Source organism: Halichondria panicea, chromosome 7 (genome assembly GCF_963675165.1).
Source record: "Halichondria panicea chromosome 7, odHalPani1.1, whole genome shotgun sequence".
Lineage (NCBI taxonomy): Eukaryota > Metazoa > Porifera > Demospongiae > Suberitida > Halichondriidae > Halichondria > Halichondria panicea.
Window position 1 is genome coordinate 6,371,914 of NC_087383.1, and position 20,495 is coordinate 6,392,408.

General features: G+C 40.0%; 2 long non-coding RNA genes across 7 annotated transcripts; both read right to left on the minus strand.

Moving 5' to 3' along the window:
- Nucleotides 1-10,066: 10,066 nt before the first annotated feature.
- Nucleotides 10,067-14,254, minus strand: LOC135338562 (uncharacterized). 6 transcript variants are annotated; one of them, XR_010395584.1, is made up of 7 exons: nt 13,854-14,246; nt 12,558-13,677; nt 12,197-12,300; nt 11,892-12,002; nt 11,445-11,598; nt 10,549-11,347; nt 10,070-10,350 (listed from the first exon to the last, which is right to left on the minus strand). It is a non-coding gene; the product is annotated as an uncharacterized LOC135338562 (long non-coding RNA). The 6 variants fall into 6 exon arrangements; XR_010395583.1 differs by having other exon boundaries at nt 10,067-11,347; nt 13,854-14,251; XR_010395587.1 differs by lacking the exons at nt 10,070-10,350; nt 10,549-11,347 and having other exon boundaries at nt 11,354-11,598; nt 12,197-12,357; nt 12,558-12,640; nt 13,118-13,677; nt 13,854-14,253.
- A 907-nt stretch (nt 14,255-15,161) lies between these two features.
- Nucleotides 15,162-17,852, minus strand: LOC135338624 (uncharacterized). Its single transcript, XR_010395662.1, has 8 exons — nt 17,738-17,852; nt 17,513-17,660; nt 17,051-17,376; nt 16,603-16,864; nt 16,111-16,444; nt 15,564-15,784; nt 15,415-15,526; nt 15,162-15,356 (listed from the first exon to the last, which is right to left on the minus strand). It is a non-coding gene; the product is annotated as an uncharacterized LOC135338624 (long non-coding RNA).
- Between the last annotated feature and the right edge of the window lie 2,643 nt (nt 17,853-20,495).

A 20,495-nucleotide genomic window follows, 5' to 3' on the forward strand; every position in this document is an offset into this window, starting at 1 on the left:
TAATGTCGAGAGCGGAAGTATCTGTCACGTGAACCTTGGTAACATTCCAAACCAATTTTTCTCCAATAGAGCCTATTCATTTTTGTTAAACTCGGAAAACATCGACTTACATCAGACAGCTAAGAGCCTTTGGTAAAGGCTTTGCACCACAGCAGGTTGTCAGCTGAAGCTATCCTTGAGATTCTAATCGTTTTGTGAGCTACTACTTGCCCCAGCCTGCCTGTAAGCTGTTGAAACTCAAAGTGTATCACTAGTCTCAGTAATATCTCTCTTAGGCTAGCTCCAGCTGGATACACAGTTTGTGTGACAGACTAATAGTAGTAGCTCACGATTGGGCTCAAGGATAGCTTTAGCTGTGGTGCAAATGCTTGCATAATTCAGGGGCGGATCCAGGGGTGATTTTGAGGGGCTGAAGCCCCCCCCTTTTGAAAAACTACCTATGTATTGCTAGTCTGAGGTTACAACAATTTTGCCACCAACCTTGTTACTTATGCATCTGCATGTAGACTCACTGACTTAAGAGATGCTAGACAATAGCCAAGTCTAGCTACTAAGAGTATAAAGGATGTAGGCTAGCTAGCTGGACATGCATACTATACTAGCTAGCTAGCTAGCTAGAGAACTAATAAAGTGCATAGGTCAACTATTGCTGTTGCTGAGTCAGCTCCTTGTGCAATGTTTTGTAGCCTCGATCATATCCCAGGCCTCTTTTCCTAGGCCTTGTGAAGGAGGCTATTGTGCATGCTGTTGAGCTGCAACATGGAGCAGATTCTCAGACTTTTTCAGCTAGTTGCAAGGAAGCAGCCTTATCTCCTCTCACTCTCAGTGCAGTCTGGGTAGGCATTGTGATTCTTTCATGTACCAAGAGTGCATGAATGTAGATGTATTACATCTACAGTATACATCCTTTTGTTGATTAGAACGAGTTTTTTGTATTAACTTTTTCATATTCAGTATTCACTTATAAATATGACAGTTCAAATTAAGGTAAAAGTGTGAGCAAATTGTAAAAAGCAAAAAATTTCGCCTCCGGCGAGGCGGGAGGGGGATGCTCCGCCACCCTCGTACGGGGCTTCGCCCCTTTCTACTAACCCCCCCCTTTCATTTTTCCTTGATCCGCCCCTGCATATGCAGAGCAAAGCCTCCTATAGGTCGATTTTTTCCCAAAATAAACAGGCCTAAAGGCTTTATTGGAGAAAAATTGGTTTGTAATGAGCCATAATTACGTAACTGTTCACGTGACAAGTACTTCCGCTCTCGACATTACAGTTGCAAGAACTCCTCAAATCCCTGTAGTGTAGAAAGAGGGATTGGAAACGGATCCAGGCTGTGCAGGAAGTTAATTCACTGCACCGGAAGCTAATAATAGTTTCTTCACATCACCTTGGGATATATGGGATGGCAGCACAGATTACAGAGCAGACAGACAGCATATGAGACTTGAGAAGAGCTAGAGCTAAAGAGCAGTGATGAGGTATAAGTCCAAAATACCAGTCTACATTAATTTGCATAGCTTGCTTGTCCAATTTAATATTGTCCCTTTTAATTAATATTAATTAATACAGAGAAACACTCTACTGAGATCGAGAGAAGCCACTAAGCCTCTGTTTGTGAAGACGAAGGATTCAAGATATTTAGCAGTGCCAGCATCATGTAATTGCACTGACTTTAGCAACAAAGTTGTAGCTATGAATGTATGATTTACGAGGGAAATACAATTTAATAGCTTGATCACGTCACTTTAGCGTATTGTGTATTCACACTCTTTAGTATTATAGTTCATTCGATTCATAATTATAATTATGGTTGTTTGATCACACGTAAAAAAATAATTATGCATCAAATAGAAATGTAGTTAAACGCTTCGAGAGGGTTCTAGCCGATTCGCTCACTCAGAAAGGCACTTGTGCCAGGGAGGATGAACAGGTCCCCTACCATGTCAATAAATAATTTGACTGCAAAGGGACGAGGGGAGTTTTAGGTTTACAATACACATTGTATATATACGTACCTGACTGTAAACTTCAGTCCTTGTGGCATCACTACAGCGTCTTAAGCTCCTTACGGCTAGAAACAGATTTTTCCCCCTATCCCAGTCGTCCAGGTATTCATTATCCAACCCTATAGTATAATTATATCACCCATGGGTAAGTAAACAAGACGGTAGTAACATAATAACGTATGACCAGTATATACATGTACGTACGTTAATTTGTAAATATACATGTAGACTAAACATCACAGCTACTGCCAAAATAAGGCTTTGTTCAGTCAAATAAGGGTGCCCAATATACAGTACTCACTACAATATAAAAGCATAGAAATACCCAAGACAAATTATAAGCCAAAGAGAGGTACGGAAAAGTGAACATAAATTCCGGTAAATTTTGCCATTTTATCACATGTTGTGAACTTTCCTTAGTACTTAGCAGTCAACACCATTCCATTCCTCACCTAATTCTCTATTCAACAAAGTCAAAATGGTAAATATTGCTTGTACAACAACGAAGATAATAGGTACAGAAAGTCATTCCCAGTTGATATAATATAATATTATAATATATAATATAGGCCTGGAAATCCAGTAACATAAAGAAATGATGGCGTTATGACGTTTGAATGTTATAACATGACATACGTGACCTTATTGGAGTTATAGCATGACATACGTGACCTTATAATGTGGCGTACGTAACCTTATAACGTGGCATACGTAGTGTAGCCAAGGGAGACTTTGAACCTGACCTTGCCTTCCTTATCACCTTGCCTTTTCATATGCGCATGCGCATAAGCAACCTTGCATGCCTTAGCTTGCTAGCTAGCTAGAGATGGCTGAGCAGGATGAATTGTTTGGAGCATGGAGTCAATACTTTATTGATGTCAGCAGATTCCTAGAGAACACAGAACATCATCGTGGAATAGCGAATCGAGAATTTTGTGACTATGTGTTGCCAAGACTAGAAGTTTGTCTGAGTACTTGCATGCAACTATCTGATCAAATGCTGCAAGGGTGTTCTGAAGTTGGAGAAGAAGATGAGCTAGTAATTAATGAGTTTCAATCGAATTTGGCTCATCTACTAGAGTGCCTGAGAAGTGTACATAGACAGTGGGTGCAATATGAAGAGATGTTAGAAACCAGCAAATTCCAGTATCAAGCTGCTAGAAGAATCTTTGGAAGAGGAAGATCTAAGTTTGAAATTGAAAAGGAACAACTAGTGTACCTATCATCACTAAATTTTAGCTGGACTGAAATTGCGGCCCTGCTTGGTGTATCTTGTATGACCATATATATAGGTAAGTTTTTGACTGATAAACATAAGTAATCTTGTGTATACAGAAGACGAGTTGAGTTTGAATTGCTGGATGACTCTGCAACAACTTTATCAGATCATGAGCTCAACAGGATTGTGAAGGAAATCCATTCAGAATCCCCGACGTTAGGAGTCATTATGGTATGTGGAAGGCTGAGAAGAATGGGATATAGTGTGTCAAGGGATAGAGTCCGATGTTCTCTAAGGTCATCTGACCCATTAAGTGCAGCTTCAAGATTGATGGGTGGTCTTAGTCGACGACAGCCTTACTCAGTTGCTGGCCCAAACCTCTGGCATATTGGTGGGTATAATTATTATTTGTACAAGTTTTTGTAAATGCATATTGATCTGGAACCATACAAATAGATATAATTATAGGAAAGAGGGATTGATCTTGTCCCCTGCAATAACTTTAAGGCTTTACAGGCCTTCTTTAAGTTCCCAAAAGCTTGATTTCCGTGCCCCACGTATCGTGTGGAAATAATCAAAAAATATTCTTGATTGTTGGAAAATAGCTAAAGGTATCCATGTAAAGCAACCCTCCAAATATGCGACACCCTCCATAATATGCAATTTTAATTGTAACCTCTAAAAGTACGTGTTATTTAGTCAACAGGGTGTCATTTACAGGACTTTGAAGTAGAGAGTGGAAATAAGGGGGGGTCTAAAAGTCACCATTATTTCAACACCCTGTTTAATACATCGCCGGCCATGCAGAGAAATGACTGCATGGTGTTCATTCGAAGGTCTATAGGGTGAATTCTAGTGGGTTTTGAGATTGCCTTTGCATATATACTCAGTCATACAACTACCTGAATGCAGATGTTTAGGGGGGGAGGGGGAGGAAGTCCATTCATGGATCTTATTTTCATAGTTTCTGCTTGCACTGCAGGTAAAGGTAGTCAAGGTCGCTGGGTAAAATATTCGTGGTCCGGCTATACACTGTAGCAACTGCTGTGTTGACAATATTTTTGTATGTCACGTTCTAAATAGAGGTCAAACTATAGCCTCTAGAGAAACAATGATCAAATATGCAACACCAGCAAGACTTCAACATAATTTTTCAACCTCCAAAATTAGGCTTTAAAAGTGTCACCTTAGATCGAATAAATCTAATATACGGTATCATCCTTTTGATATTCGTCAAAATATTAATTATGCTTGATCAGAGGCCGCTCTTGTATAAAGCCCACACTCAAATAGTAGCCTCTAAAATTAATCCCCATCTTCAGTGCGATAAAAGCTGCTCTCAAATAGTAGCCTCAATAAACTTTAACCGTAATCACCTCTGAGTCATATTGATACTGCAGTGGTATCTACAGTAGCAGCTTGTTAGTGCAGACTTTCACATGGCAGACTTTGAGTTTGTGCAGGTGAAAAGAACTTACCTGCTAAACCACTTCCTGTTTGCCTTCAGAAAGGAACTGGTATGCTACTTATCAAAGAGTTGTCCCAGCGTAGAACTAACCACAAATTACATTATGCGTGGATGGATGCCAAACATTTGGTCACGACAAGCAGCCATAGATGTGTTTGTAATTGAGTCTGCATGGTAACATTAATAAATAAGCGCGAGTATTAATTTGTGACTTGTGCATTCTTATCAAAGAAGAGTTATTCCGTGTGTGAGATTCTTTACGCACGGTTAAAAGTAGCCCTTTCTAAAGGCAAAAAAGGAAGCGGTCTCATTTTACTGGAGCGTTAGTAGACGTAATGAACACCTTTCTGGTCTCTCGAATTCTAATTGCTAGCAAAATATCGTATAATTATAGCTGCAGCCTCTGATAAAGTAGTACGAGTAACAAGCAATGGCAAGGCTTCTAATTGGCCCTTGCCTGTGTTTGTTATGAGTGTTCTTAATCCCTTATACGAGTAACCTAATCGTTTATGATGCCGTTCTCAGCAATTTTAATAATATCTTTAGCCGCAGCTGTTGTTTGAACCCTGTGCAAATACTGATCCGTATGTGATGCGCTTTTAATTACCCCGGGCGGCCCCGTAAACCCAAACCAGTTAGACCATTATTATGCCTCGGTGCGCATGCATGCGCAAGCGAGGTATATACGTTTGTGTGTCTATGTGTGTGTAGACTGCAATCAAGTGCAAGTAAGAGTTTCTATAGGCTTCTATAGTCATGTTTACTTGGATTTTAATTCGTGGATTTGCAAAATAATGCTTCGTTCTCGAGTTACGCCTAGTTTTGCTTACTTGGAATGCCATTGCAGTCTTTTCAGAAGCCGGGCACGTATAGCCAAACTTATTTACCAAGTGTTGCTACTCTACTTAGTAGTTAGCTCTGCACTAGAATGCTAGCTATTGGTAGCTGCATTACAAGAGTGAGAAGAGAGCTGCAAGGCTCTGCTGATGCAGCCATTAATTTTAGACTTGAACTTTTGGCATCGATTGTTTTATTGTTTAACAATAATCATGGTCAATCATTACCCACTCTAAGTTTGCATGCAGCAAAATCAAAAATGTTCATCATGTGTATAAAAGCTATTAGTAGCTTTATGTTATGTAGCTTTGGCATCTCCATCGAGGTATCAGCACCTGCGGTGCATGCTTTCATTATAGTATTGACTAATTTCATTACATTAAAATTAATTATGGTTGAATTATCTTAATTGTTTCAGATTCACATCATAAGCTTATTAGATGGAGAATCGTCACTCATGGCTGCATTGACAGCTACAGTAGGCTGGTGACTTTCTTGAAGTATTGTGGCAATAATAAATCGCCAACAGTGTACGAATTATTTTTGTGTGCAGTTCAAAAGCATCAGCTGCCATCTCGTATATAAGAATGGACCAAAGTGGGGAAAATGTATTGGTCGCACGTCACATGTTAGAAAAAAGAGGACATGATAGGAGAGGTGTGATTGTAGGAGCCTCGGTCCATAATCAACGCATAGAGCGACTATATGGAGGGACATGCACCGCTGTGACTATTCTCTTTTACAAGCTGTTTTACTTTATGGAACAAGTGGATCTATTAGACTGTTTGAATGAGACGCATCTGTATTCCCTTCATTATAATGTGTTCATTCCACGTATTAATCAGGCACTTGCACTGTTCATTGGTGGATGGAACCATCACTCAATCCGAACTGCACACCGTAAGTCTCCACACCAGTTGTTTACAACAGGGGCACTACTTTTGCAGCACTCCGGACTCGCAGCTTTGGATTTTTTTGAGAATGTGGAGGAAGAATGTGGAATTGATATGGAAGGCCCCATCCCGTCTCAGGGACGTTCTATAGTTGTGCCTGAGGTGCCAATAAGGCTAAGTTCAGAGAATTTTGCTCTCCTACAGCAAGCTGTTAATCCGTTAGCACCTTCTGATGAGTTTGGCATTGATTTGTATGAACAAGTTTTGCAGTTTATGTCAACGATTACGGTATAAAACATGACCATGATGACTCTCATAATTTGATGTTATTCTTACATAATTATTATTTTTATGCATGCCATTGTGATGCTCAGTAAACAAAGCTCATATAATTATCAACATGAAAAATGATTAATGAGAGTATGCATGCAGTACAATAGCTATAAGCCAAAACAATACTACCTATATAATTAAAGGGAGTTATTGTTAGAATTGACGATAATCATATAATTATTATGAACATCCATGAAGGTGATTGATTGAAATGAAGGATGACACTGAGAGTAAGCTAGCTACACAGCAAAAACACAATTATGTTATTATGGGATGCATCATCGTATTTTAGTGTTAAAATGACAGAAATTTATGTCATTTCTACATTAAAATAATTTCAAATGATGCATTTTATTTGAGATGTTTTATGTTATTATAACATAATTATCTGTTTTTACTGTGTATATAGCCAAAACAATTATGACGTGATCAGCACAAATAATTAAACTTAAGAAGTTCAAGGTCCATTCAGGGAATAGTAACATAATGATAATGACGATACTTAATTAAGAAGTTCATGGTCCATTCAGAAAGAAGTTACAAACAGTTCATTACCCAACAAAGGTCATTGTCGTTGAGGATTGCCATCCACTTTCCGTGAAATTCGCTATAATTGGCATACGAGATTGGTAGCTTTAGCAAAGCATCACATGTGTTGTGCGCACAGGGCCTCCTGGCCCACTCAGACGATTGAATTGTACGATAATACTGCTGACAGACAATACACTGCTCCCAGTTGTGAAGTGAAGAAATCGCTGAAGCAGATTAGTCGACATATTGCCAATCAATATCTACAAGATAGCCACCAACACGCTCCTCAGCAGGATTCACCAACACGGGCAGTTTGATAATGCCTAAAACTTTCTTTGGTGAGACCGTATAAGCATCCTATAAATGGAGCACATGCATGCACACCTTCAACAGATTGCACTGATAATAGGCACATTTATAACATTTATGAGCTAGAATAATAGGGAGGTTTTGAAATACAGGTCAATATACGAGTCATAATTATAGTATAAACATATTTTGTAGGCCCGGAAGTACTGCATGGTGGGTAATTATCTCCTATATATTGTAGAATTAATAGATAGAGGTCATATGCATAAATTATGGCCATTATTAGTTTGTGTTACTTGTGCAACGACATGGGGCCTATATGCCGTGTTTTGGAGGCAATTAATATAGGCTGTTAACTTGAGCATAAAAGAATAGCTAGCATGCATAATTATAAATATATACTATAAGTACAGTTCAATATACATGTACCAAAAATGAATTTTTTACGAGCATCGTATATAGTGGGTATACATAAACTTCGCAGGATGACTGTTAGAAAGGTTTTCGCAGATTTAATTTTCGCGGAATAGCGCAGCCTTTCTGCAGCATACATGCATGCATGCGTTAATCTTGCATATAAATGTTCGCGTTACATGCTTATATAATCAGCAAATTTAATCAGTTTATTAAATAATCAATTCTCAACAATAACGCAAAACCTATAGTACTGGTAAGTGTACCCGATATCCTTGCATACTGCATGCTAGACGGGGAAAATATCTTTCAATGAAGTAAAACATGTAGTAATATCATGCATGTTACAACAATTAACACACCACCAGGGATAGGTGTACAAGTGTATAAATTATTACAAGTATAATAGTGTAAAGATAAAAATTAATAGTTTAGTATTCGTGAGGAATAGTAAGTCCAACTTATAGTCAATGGCAGCAGATAGAGTTAATGATCATTGATGTTTCTTCCTGTGTGTTAAATGAGATGCGGCCAATACAATCGTGTGCATGTATAGATTATAGACTCATGCATAAAAAAACTGTTTTGCATGCAATGTATGCGTGTGCATGTTCAAGACATGGCAAGGTACATTCCAGATTTAATCTACATCTGAATTGTCGTAGCTTTATATTATAGCTAGCCTCGATCCCAGCCCGAGTTTTCGCTTTTATAACGTTTAGGTGAACAACTATAGGCCTGCACTAGTTGTCTGCGCATGCATGCGCCAGTCATTCAAGTAGACTAAAATTAGACTAATGGATATTTTTGTTCACATTTATATTCGTGTATACTATCGTACTAGCAGTCAGTATCCCGTTTATCATTAATCGATTGGAATGGCTCTTAATTATAATTATAGAAAACATTATTCTGAAGACAGAAGAACAAGTGAAGAGGCTACAAATCTTGACAATTAAAGCTCGTCAAGGTCAGATTTGTTGTGTGGTTCTATCATATCAAGTCATTTTTGTTTGGAAAGATCTAGATCCATCATTGGTATAATTATCTTATGGTGGATGAAGTGAAGAGTGCATGTGAGCTAGAGGACTTGGTGGTGCCATCATCAGAGGGATTGACAATGACCTGTTTAATACGACACATTTAATTTACATCGCATGTACACATAATTATATTAATAGAATGTCTATACTTCTCTGCACAAGAGCAATGGTAATATCCAGCTATCCCAACAGTGCTCCTCTTTTCTACTAAGGGAGGAGACTGGACAGTGTGAGGTAAGGTTGAAACCCTCTTTTTGTCTTTGGTAATCTTTCCTATACTCACAGGACTGGAGTGTATATGTATACCTGTTCATTCGAGTGTTGTTTCTGGCAGCTCAGAGCCATGAAGAGAATCTACCTTTCTCAAACATAAATTATGAGTTACAAATAGAGGTCTAGAATATCAGAGAGGTCCAGCAGCCTGCTAAACCTTCATAATTTGAGGCATTCAATCATCATCCATGAAGTTACATGCCCTAGCTGGGTCACTATAATCATGCTGCAGCACAACTGACAACTCTCCTTGTGAAGCAGCTCCCTATAATGTGTATACTATACGTACCATACGGGTGGAAAATTTTCAATATTTAGAACATTTCGCGGGTATAGTAGGGTGTTGTGGCACCTATCTTGCATGCGCATATGAAGCCTTCCACGGGTTCTAATTTTCACAGAAGCCTAAAACTACAACCACAAATTGAAGTGACCTTTGGCATGCCTAAAACATGACCCTACAAAAAGGTTATAGTTGCACCATAATAACACACAACCAATGTCCTATGCCAGTGGCACAACACATGACAATAATAGAGAGAATCTGTACAGACTTTCCCCAGGTTATCAACAATCATTGAGAATAATACAAAAGCATGGATTGCAGGCCTAATACATTGGCATTGGGAACAGACAATGTAAAAATAATTATCTCATAAAAGCCAAAAAGTACAACCACAATTGAAGTGACCTTTGGAATGCCTAGAACATGACAATTATAACTTTACACAAGTAAGAGGTAATAATGAGTTGCACACCATTATAATAACACAATGTCCTTTACGCCAGTGGCACAACACAGTACAGACAAGTTATAATCGGTTACTACACAACATTTGTAAATTCGCCTAAGCCACACACACACACACACACACACACACACACACACACACACACACACACACCTGAAACCTGCCCTTGGACTCCCACCCTTCATGACCATTCTCGAGAGGCCTTCATCCAATCTGTAGGCCCAGCTGTATCCATCTCAAGTTCTCCCTTAGACATATTCCAGCATTTCTTTACCACTGAAATAATGGATAACATAGTAGCCGAGACAAATTGATACGCTAGGCAAATGATGACCCCACTACAACATGATAAATGGACCCCACTCACGACTGCTGAGCTAAAGGCTTACATGGGATTCTGCATTTTCATGGGGATCGTGAAACTCCCATCGATTGAAAATGATTGGAGGAGAGACGTGCAATTCTACTACTCACCAATTGCATCGAAGATCTCACGCAATCGCTTTAGGGACATCCGACGATACCTCCATTTCACGGACAACACCACTCTCCCGACTCCAGGCACCCCAGGTAGCGATCGTTTGGCCAAAGTACGCCCCCTCTTCAATAAGATCAACGAGCGCTGTTCTGCTGCATACAACTTAGGCCGTGAAGTTGCAGTAGACGAGGCAATGATAAAGTTTCAGGGTAGATCTGCACTGAAACAGTACCTCCCAAATAAACCTGTGAAGAGAGGAATCAAGGTTTGGGTCCTAGCAGACGGGTACTTCCACATGCTACAAGTGTATACAGGGAGAGAAGCCACACCAGAGAAGCAACTGGGAGCACGAGTTGTGAAAGACCTCACAGCCTCGTTGAAGCACATGCAAGCACCACCACGTCTATTTTGACAACTTTTTCATGTCTGTCAAACTGTTAGAAGACTTGGAGAAGGATGGCATTTATACTTGTGGTACAGCTCGCGCTGACCGCAGAGGCTTCCCCAAGGCTCTCAAGCAGCCAAAGCTGACAGAAAGTAATAAGCATAATTATTATTTACCTTTTCAGGGGGGAATACATGACTCTCCAGAAAGAAAAAGGTGACGGTCTCAGTGACAATAGGGTTGTCCGTGTGATCTCCACAGCCTCTGACGCCACTTCGGTCACCTCTGTACAACGTACAGTCAAGACGGGCGAAAAAATCTCCGTCCCGTGCCACAGAGCATCGAGGACTATAATCACTTCATGGGGGGTGTCGACAGAGGGGATCAGCTCAGAGGGTACTACAGATGCCCTACAAAAGTCCATAAGTTTTATATGTACATTTACTTCTTCCTAAAGGATATTTGCATTACGAACAACTACATATTATATCGACAGTATTCACCCACCAACGCACTGAAAACCCTCCTCTCATTTCGTCACGAGTTGGCCAAGAAGCTAATTGGCGACTACTGCTCCAAAAAGAGCAAGACACCCTTGAAATCGCTAGGAATAGCTCACTTCCCTCTTCACCACCAGGATGTACGCAGAGGTCGTTGCCATCTGTGTTATCAGAAAAACAAAAGGAAGGACACAGCATGGTTTTGCCTACAGTGCGAGAAGTGGTTTTGCCACACTGGCAACCCCTCATCTGACTGTTTTATGCTATGGCATAAGAACATGTAACTAGTTGTATAAAGCGTCAACTCCTATGAGTTTTTATCCTGCCTGTTGAACATGAGTAGAAATACTTAGTACTGACTGTAACACGTAACCAGTGTACATTTACTACTTTACAAGCTATCTATATGTAGAGTAAGCGTACTAGCAGTTTAATACACAGCCACAAAGCTTACCTATGAAGTGCTGTGGCCTTGGCTGGTCCGTTCCAAACCAGGAGATCCCGACAGAGAATGCTAGGCAGTTGCCTAAAAGTTAGTTGCATCTTTCTTTGCCCGAGGCGAATGCTGAACAAGTTGAATATCTAACCATGTAGACTACACTCTAAAAACAGGGTGTAAACTTACTTAGCTACTATTAAAGCATACTCTGCACACTCTGAGGCATCTAAGTAGGTATCTAAGTATAGTACATTAGCTAAGAAGGCTTATAAAGGCTTCACTAGCTACAAGTACGATCGTTTTACGCACAAAAAGCTTACCTCTGAATTAATTCTTCGCTGTGGCATTGGCTGGTAGACTGTTCCATTGGAAACCAGGAGATCCTGACGAGTAACTGCTGTAGACTAGTTTGCTAGGAAGTTACCTAAAGAACACGGTTATAGTTTCAAAGTTATGCATCTTTCTTTGCCAGAGGCGAATGCTGAACAAAAAGATAAAATTGAATATCTAATCGTGTAGACTACACTCTAAAAAAGGGTCTGTAAACTTATTTAGCTACTACTACTAAACTATACTCTCCACACTCTGGGGCATCTAAGTAGGTATCTAAGCATTGTGTATCAGCTAAGAAGGCTTATAAACGCTGCTACAAGTACGATCGTTATACGCACAAAATCTTACCTCTAAAAGGATCCTTCGCTGTGGCCTTGGCTGGTTGAAAATTCCGTTGGAGTCCAGGAGATCCTGATCCGCGGTGGGCGGTACTACGTATGAAATCATAACCGCGGCTATTCGGTTAAAGCCCTCATACACACAACAAGTTATTAGTTTTAAGAGTGACAGACTTTTAATGCTCAAATAAAAGCGAGTAAAGCTAAGAAACTTGACCTTACACACTGACCTTAGAGCTACACGCGACCTTTATTAGACTAGAAACAGAGAGCAGGGTGTCATACAGGGGGGGGGGAAAGGGGGATATCCCCCCTAGCTCCAATTTCCCCCCCTTTCAATGATGACTGAGTGTCCATAGCTGGGTATTGAAATAACAGTTGACCTTTTTTTAACATTTTCTAGTTACTTTTCTTATTTCCCTGTATGACACCCTGGAGAGATATACTGTGAGACTTTTTATACAAATTCATGACTTGAAAAAAGTTGTTCTAGGAAGTATTGAATGCAGTGTACTGATGATTGTGTGTCACCATAGCAACAGTTAGGGGTTATATAGTGACAGGGCTCACCAAGGAGACAGGTTTGACAGACGTTCTTGAGTTGGGCACATGATTGGCAGACCTCTGTTCTCTTGTAGCGCATCTTAGCACCAGGACACCATCGGAACACAGTGTAGAGCCGGGCACAGATCTGAGGGGACACTCTGGGTAACAATGACCTCATTACAATTTTGTAAAAGTACCCGAAAAAGAAAATAAGAACCTACCAATCGAGGGCAAGTTGGTGACGCCCCAACTTGATTGTGTGCTTGACAGCAGTATACTGTGTATATAATTATGAAACCCTGCCCAATAGTTACACCTAACAAAATCAATTCTCTTTATCAGAGTACATCTAAATCAGCAGAGTTGTGTACCCACCTTTCTTGATGATGACTAGATTGAGCACACCAGGTTGCTGTCCACTATGCAGCCTCTCACTGACTTGCGTTTCCTCTCTCCAGTGCGTTTGGGTCTGTAACAACTGTGCCCCTTCTTGAGGAGGAGCTTAACACGGCCATTAGTGAGGACACCTTATTTCATGAGGAAGCCCTGCTTGTCATTGCCACCGCTGATACGAACCACATACCCTGTGTGTGTGTGTGTGTGTGTGTGTGTGTGTGTGTGTGTGTACAATCTTACAGAGATGGAACTCATAAAGGTAGTGAGATTAGATCATGTGATTGGTATAATCCCCACCTATCCCTGGTAGGGGGCATTAGTTTGACAAGTGCATTCAGTATGTACTACTGAGATAATTGTTTACCTCTCCACTGTTGTCTGAAGTCCACAGGACGACCTTTGAACCTATTCCTGGTATTAATTTTGGGACAACCATACTTATTTCCCGAGCCTTTGTCCTCCAGCCAGTTGTCATCACTTCGTTCAAAGCGTTTCTTTCCGCTTGTCATTCTTAATTAGTCCATCAAATGGCATTTGAAATGCTGAGCTGGTATTTACTCCATAGTGTGTTCCTCAGTAGGGCTAGACCAACACCACCTCACTCTTGCCCCGCTATACTCCACCCTCACTGGGTCTTCACAAGTTTCTTCAGTGTTCCATTGATGTCCCTGATGGCAAGACTTGTCCTTGCGAGACTTAGCCTCGAGACCACGCCGATTGAAAGTCCAATGCGGGTGAGAAGCACAAGAGGGTTATGATCGTCACACAGATTAACTACTGACAAAACAAGGAAGAAAGCTGTTCCATAGTTTTGATGATCCTTACCATACACACCCGCACAGAAAAAAATAGTGAATGGCTGGTGAGGGAAAGCGATCGTTTGGCGATCCCTATAGGAGCTTCTGCAAGGTTTGGGAATTGTGGGATACTCCAGTAAATAGCTAGTGGCAGTAGATAATGTGGCAACGAGCATCGCAGCCAGTACAAGTGAGTGGTTAGTCATGATCGACAAGGAGCTATTCAGTGGAGCTAGTGTATAGGATGCATGCTTTTGATGGGTGGCAGTCAATATCTGGTGTAGCTTTTATTATACTAATCCAAAACTTCTGTGATAAATAATTATACTCATGTTTTGCACATGTATACGTTACTTCAATGTGTACAAGAAGTTGTAGATGCGGATGGAGGAGTACAAGGTGACACTGTGGAGGATGCATGAGGAAGACTCATTGGACGGCTTGGGGGGTGTCATACAGGAGTGTGAAGTAGAGGGGGAAATAAGGCATGCTTTTAAAACTAATCATGCTAAAAAAGGTCAACTCTTATTTCACTACACTGTTAGTATTGTCAGCTTCACATTCAGTCATACAATCATAGATGATACAGTAATGACGTGACGTGGATGTGAAACGTTTCCAGATTTCAGTATTCTGCTTGAATCTATAATTATCATACCCATGAAGCTTCTTATACAAACTAATATTAATTGTGAGTAATAGTTGACTTGAGCAAGTGTTCCTGTACACCAATATGCCTGCATTCATGTATACACTGTGGAATCTACATTTGCAATGATTGTATATTGTGACGTAGGTATGGTAAAATGCTTCCTGTGGGAGTTGCGCTAATGAACTCTTGATCCAACAATTGTTGTGTTCAAATTTCTTATTGAATTTTTAAAACCACATTAATTATAGCATATCATTGAGAAATTGAAATTACAAAAGTGTGTTCAGTTTGCAGTGCTCTTGCACACTATAGAGAGATAGTCCTCCCTCCATGTAGTGTGACAGCCAGCACCGTCGCGAATATGTGGCACTGCATCGCTGGCCCCCAGCCCATCCGCCCATGGGACCATCTGGGATATCTGCAGCAAATGCATAATACATTAGTCTCAAGCAATTGTTGTTGTATAAACCACCTACCTATTGAGGCTATCCCAGTCCAGTTGATTAGAAGGTTCTGTTAGTTTCCAGTTGGTTTGAAGGTTATGTTAAATCCAGGTGGTTAGAAATCGAGTATAGTTATACGTACTGTCTATACGTATGTAGTACTAGGCACACCCACAGCTCACATGAAGGTGTGGAAAGGTGGGTGTGGCCTTGCATTAGAGGCGTGGTCACATGTACATTGTAGGTGTGGCCTGACCACTCCTCCTCCTGATCATTTTTCTTCTTCTTTCATGATTTATAACAACTAAAACGAAAAAAGAACTGAAAATATGAGGGGGCCCCCAATAAATAAAATGAGTTGATGATTGAATTATGACTGATGAGATGTAGTTGAGTGTAGTAGCTGTGGGTACAAGGGCAGAGGGTTAGAATACACACACACGATTGTATAGGACAATAATGTTGCAACTCATAATACACACACAACACTATAATTATAGCTATAGGAGCATGTACAGTGGAACCCCTCTATAACAAACACCTTTGCATGCATGGGGATCAATGTTTTGGCCTTTATACATCAGAGGTGGCCTTTGTTGAGAGGTTGTTTTAATTGTAGTACACAAACTGTTATTTGGGACGTGAGTGCCTGGCCGTTATATAGCAACTGGCCTTTATTTGGAGGTGGTTGTTAACAGATTGTAATACATATATAATATAGACACTCACTTTTTCTTAAGGAGGAGGACATTGTATTCCACCAATGCCAGTCATTGCCGGTGAAGAGATGCTCCATACAGACTTGACTTAATTCAGTATAGTAGCAGTAGATACTCTGTATAGTGTTGTTTCCTCTAGTATTCTCCAAATTCCGCCAGTGGTCTCCCAGAACATGTATTGTGATAATAACATTGTTAGGGCGGAGGTTAGGACACAGCATGTAATGTAATGCTCATACAGTAATAATAATGATGCCTATTATTATAATGCTGGATATAACTCCACCCTTGCAGTACAACCCAGGTGAGGAGTGCCAGTATCAGTCGCTGTCCGTCCACTGTCCCTGTATAGAAACAATTATACACATGCCTATACTAGACTATGACCACTTAAGCCTCTCAATACTAACATTTAACACTATGTGTGTATACAGTTTATGCTACACAAGAGTAGCTAGGGGGAGGGGCTTAGTATCATGTGATACAAATCACACACACTCACTCGTCCTTAAGGTTGTTTGTATTGAAATCCTTCCAGTGATATAGAGACTTGACTTGAGTATAGCAGTAGGAGTATAGTAGATAGGCTTGCTGTTTCCTGTAATCTGGTGAGCATGGCAGAGAGGCATGCATGGGGACACATGCATGGGGGGAGTGGGACTCAATACTATAAAGGAGTCAGTCTTAGTACATGTCTAATAGTTTGTTTGTTCGAGTTAAAATTAATCAGCTCTGCATTGCATGCTTGGAATTCCAACAGTAGTCTGTATTGTAAAACACAATAGATTATTAGTGTAGAGGTGAGGAACACATAACATGGAATTCAGTACTAATACAATAATGCTCATGTCAGTCATAATTATTATAATGATCAGTAACTTACAAACACACACACACAAGAGTAGCTAGGGGGAGGGGCATGTCATGTGATACAGATTATACACACTCACTCGTCTTTAAGGAGGGGGAAGTTTGTTAATTCTGCCAGTACGTAGAGAGATGATCCATATCGTGCAGACTTGTACTTGAGTAGTAGCAGTGCGTTGTATAGACTGGACGCTTCCTCTATTAGAGTTCCGTTAGTGGTCTCCGGCCGGCTCACAACATGTATTGTGACAAGAGGTGATTGGGGTCAGAGGTTACCACACATCATTATGGCATGCTAATTGCTCAGTAACTACAGAATTGTAATGCTCAGTAAAATACAACTGCCATTCCAGCCTCCTATCCAGGTGAGGAGTGCCAGTATGAGTCCTTGCATGTTCCTCCAGTGTCCCTGTAGAAACAATTATACACATCAACCAGAGCAGCTCAGTATAGTGTGTATTGATTTCATGAGAGGAGAGCAACACACACAACAGTAACTAGGGGGAGGGGCTTAATGTCATGTGATATAGATTATACACACTCACTCGTCCTTAAGCAGGAGGATGTTGTTTCTTCGCGTGGCTGGAGATACTTGACTTGGGGACTTGAGTAGATAGCTTGTCTTAAAGATATTTTGTAGACTTAGACACTTGATTTCGCAGTTTTAACGTTTTTTGTGGTCCATTTTCAGTTCTGTAGAAATCAATAGAGCAGGTCATCTAACACACACAACTGCAGCCACAGTAATATGCTAGTACAACACTCCTCACCAGTCACTCTATTCCAGGCACCATAGTCTCCAACACCAACACAACACAACAGAGTGACTATTGAAATAATAGAGCTCTATATAATAACGAGGGGGCCCTCAAAACATAATAGCTGATACAATAATTATGAATGAGATGATTGGTCTTTGTAATGTTTATCGAGTCGAGTGTGATGGATGAGGAGATATCGTTGTGTATGGCCGGCTATACATGTACGTGTAGCCTTTGAGAAGATTCGTTAGTGTTCGTGGCCGGCCACCTGATTGGCGAGTAGAAGAATCGAGAGTCTTGAGAACGGGCTTGATTTTGAAAAATCTAGAGAAATCTCATGTGTCAGCTTTTTATAAGATTTTCAGCGCATGCGCTTTACAGATTATTATTGTTGCAGGCTTAGCAGTTTTCTGCAGAAAAGAAGGAGGGGCTGGATTGTGTACAATGCAGCAACCACATTGCATAAGCAGTCAGAGACACTTTCTCCGGTCCATGTAGTCACACACATTTTGCTATGACCTTGTATAACCTGTTGTAGGGTTCATTGGACCTTTTTGGTAACTATAAATTCCTTTGTTTCTCTATGAGGCCACTGTTAGTTGCATTTGTTTCAGATGAGCTCGACCCCGATGAGGGAGGGAGGGAGGCCTTCATTACTCATTATCCCATTATTGTATTTTGATGACGTTTTATCCTGTTTTTTTTAACTGACGACAATACACAAAAGGACGGAGTATGAAAAAAATAATTTAATTTTTTTACGCACTGGCTTTTTGGTGCACAATGCAACTTGCAACATGGCACACGGTAAAAATAATGCAATGTCAGCCAAAAAAGGACTTTTACCTAAAATAATGGATGACTTAATTGAGGAGGTGAGCAAAACGAGGAGGGAAGTTGATCTGAAACAAGTATGCATGCAACTAACAGTGGCCTAGGCATGATTATTACAGTCACAATGATGAGCCTTCATGTCTTCTTATACGTATAGCGTCGGAGAGTTTGGAGCTTTTTAAAGAGGCAGTTGATTGATATTCAGTGAGTATGATGCACTTTCTGCAACTGCTTTTATACACGGACATTAATAAAAGGGATCTCCCTGCATGCACAGACAAATCTATAAAGACATGCACCTTAATATCAGCAGCCCTTGAGGCTCCTGAAGAACGAGGAAAAGACTTAGTAGTTGATATTAATCAATTCTTTTTTGCATACATTCATAGTAACACATGCTTGATCAGATAGTGCAAAAGAAAATTTTTTATCACTGCTTGTTTCCTTAGAATGAGTGTCTGAACATGCATTGTGTCTGAATATAGATGTAAGAGTTTCTATAGGTTTATATAGTTATGTTTTTGGCTTTCTCCATCGAAACTTGACACTGTTACTAGTATATAATCTTATTAATTTTGTCGAGACAAAAAAAGAGGTATAATTTTGTATTAGTTTTGTATTGCTTTGCTTTGAATTTCAGGTACGGAAATAACTTCGAACACAGCTAGTTTAGAGAATCCTTTTACGTCACTGTTTGCTCTTATAATTATATAGACTATAGCTAGTACTCGCGTTCCAGAAGTTTGAGTTGCACTGAGTGCATGCAATATTGTAGAACGCTGGATGGTTATCGGGCTTTTCCTGTTTAACTTGTAACGTGCATGTGGTAGTGGCCGGTACCTGAGATAATTATGTTCGTTGGCGATCCTAGTTGTAGAAACTGGTAACATAAATGTATTAGCTATATTTGAGGACTCTTATATTATACCTACTTATTTTTTCATTCCGATTCGGAACGTTATATCTCATGGTTTTGCATGGGCTATCGTCAATTGCTCAGCTGTTAGCGATTGTTCCTTCACATTGCTCTCACATTCAACAGTTACAATGTCTATACGGGAATTTGTTCTTTTGAAAGCACTTTGAACTCTACTTCGGTATGCACGAGCATGTATAATGGGTTTCCTGTAATAAGCCTAACTGCTATTTGCATAACAGGTTTGCGAGAAAATAAAATAATGTATAATGTACCACTCATGCAGCATTATCATGGGAAATAGAAGTTATGCATACCTGATCTGACTGTATGAATGATGCTGATATATCAATTTCAGTTGTGCATAATTATACTCAGACATGAACAAGCTAGTTGGTAGCTTATAAGCTAAAATTTTGAAATGCCCATGGCTAGTATTTTACAGATATAATAGTTGTTATACAAATCATCGTAAGCAGGTCTTTATGCAATGGACAACCATGCACGGGAATGAGTTGTCAGGACGGATTGTCACTATACATATATATAGTGCCAATACAGAACTTTAACAATAATACTGTGCAAATAGTGTGCTACAAGGAGAAGGGGGAGCCCCAAGGCTGTCAGCCTGATGATATAATATTATTTTCTTTTTCTTATTATTCTCTTTCAAATTTTAGTACGTAGCGGTGGTGTTCAGTCTGTCAATTATCAGTGATGGTTTTGCAATTATCATTTTGTAGCTATATCGAACCATTCGTACTTATTATCATAATTATGCATGTGCTATTAATTAACGTGTGCCTGGCCAATTGTGGATTCGATCTAACATGCAGTGGTAATATCAGGATCTTTAAATCACACAAAAGAGTATAATTATAGCCTCGATCCCTATAGTTGTTCACCTATTATAACCATTATAAGAGCGAAAACTCGGCCTGGGATCGAGGCTACAATGTGCTGGGCTTAATATAAAGACATCAAAAATATATTTGTAGTTGTATACTGCATGATATA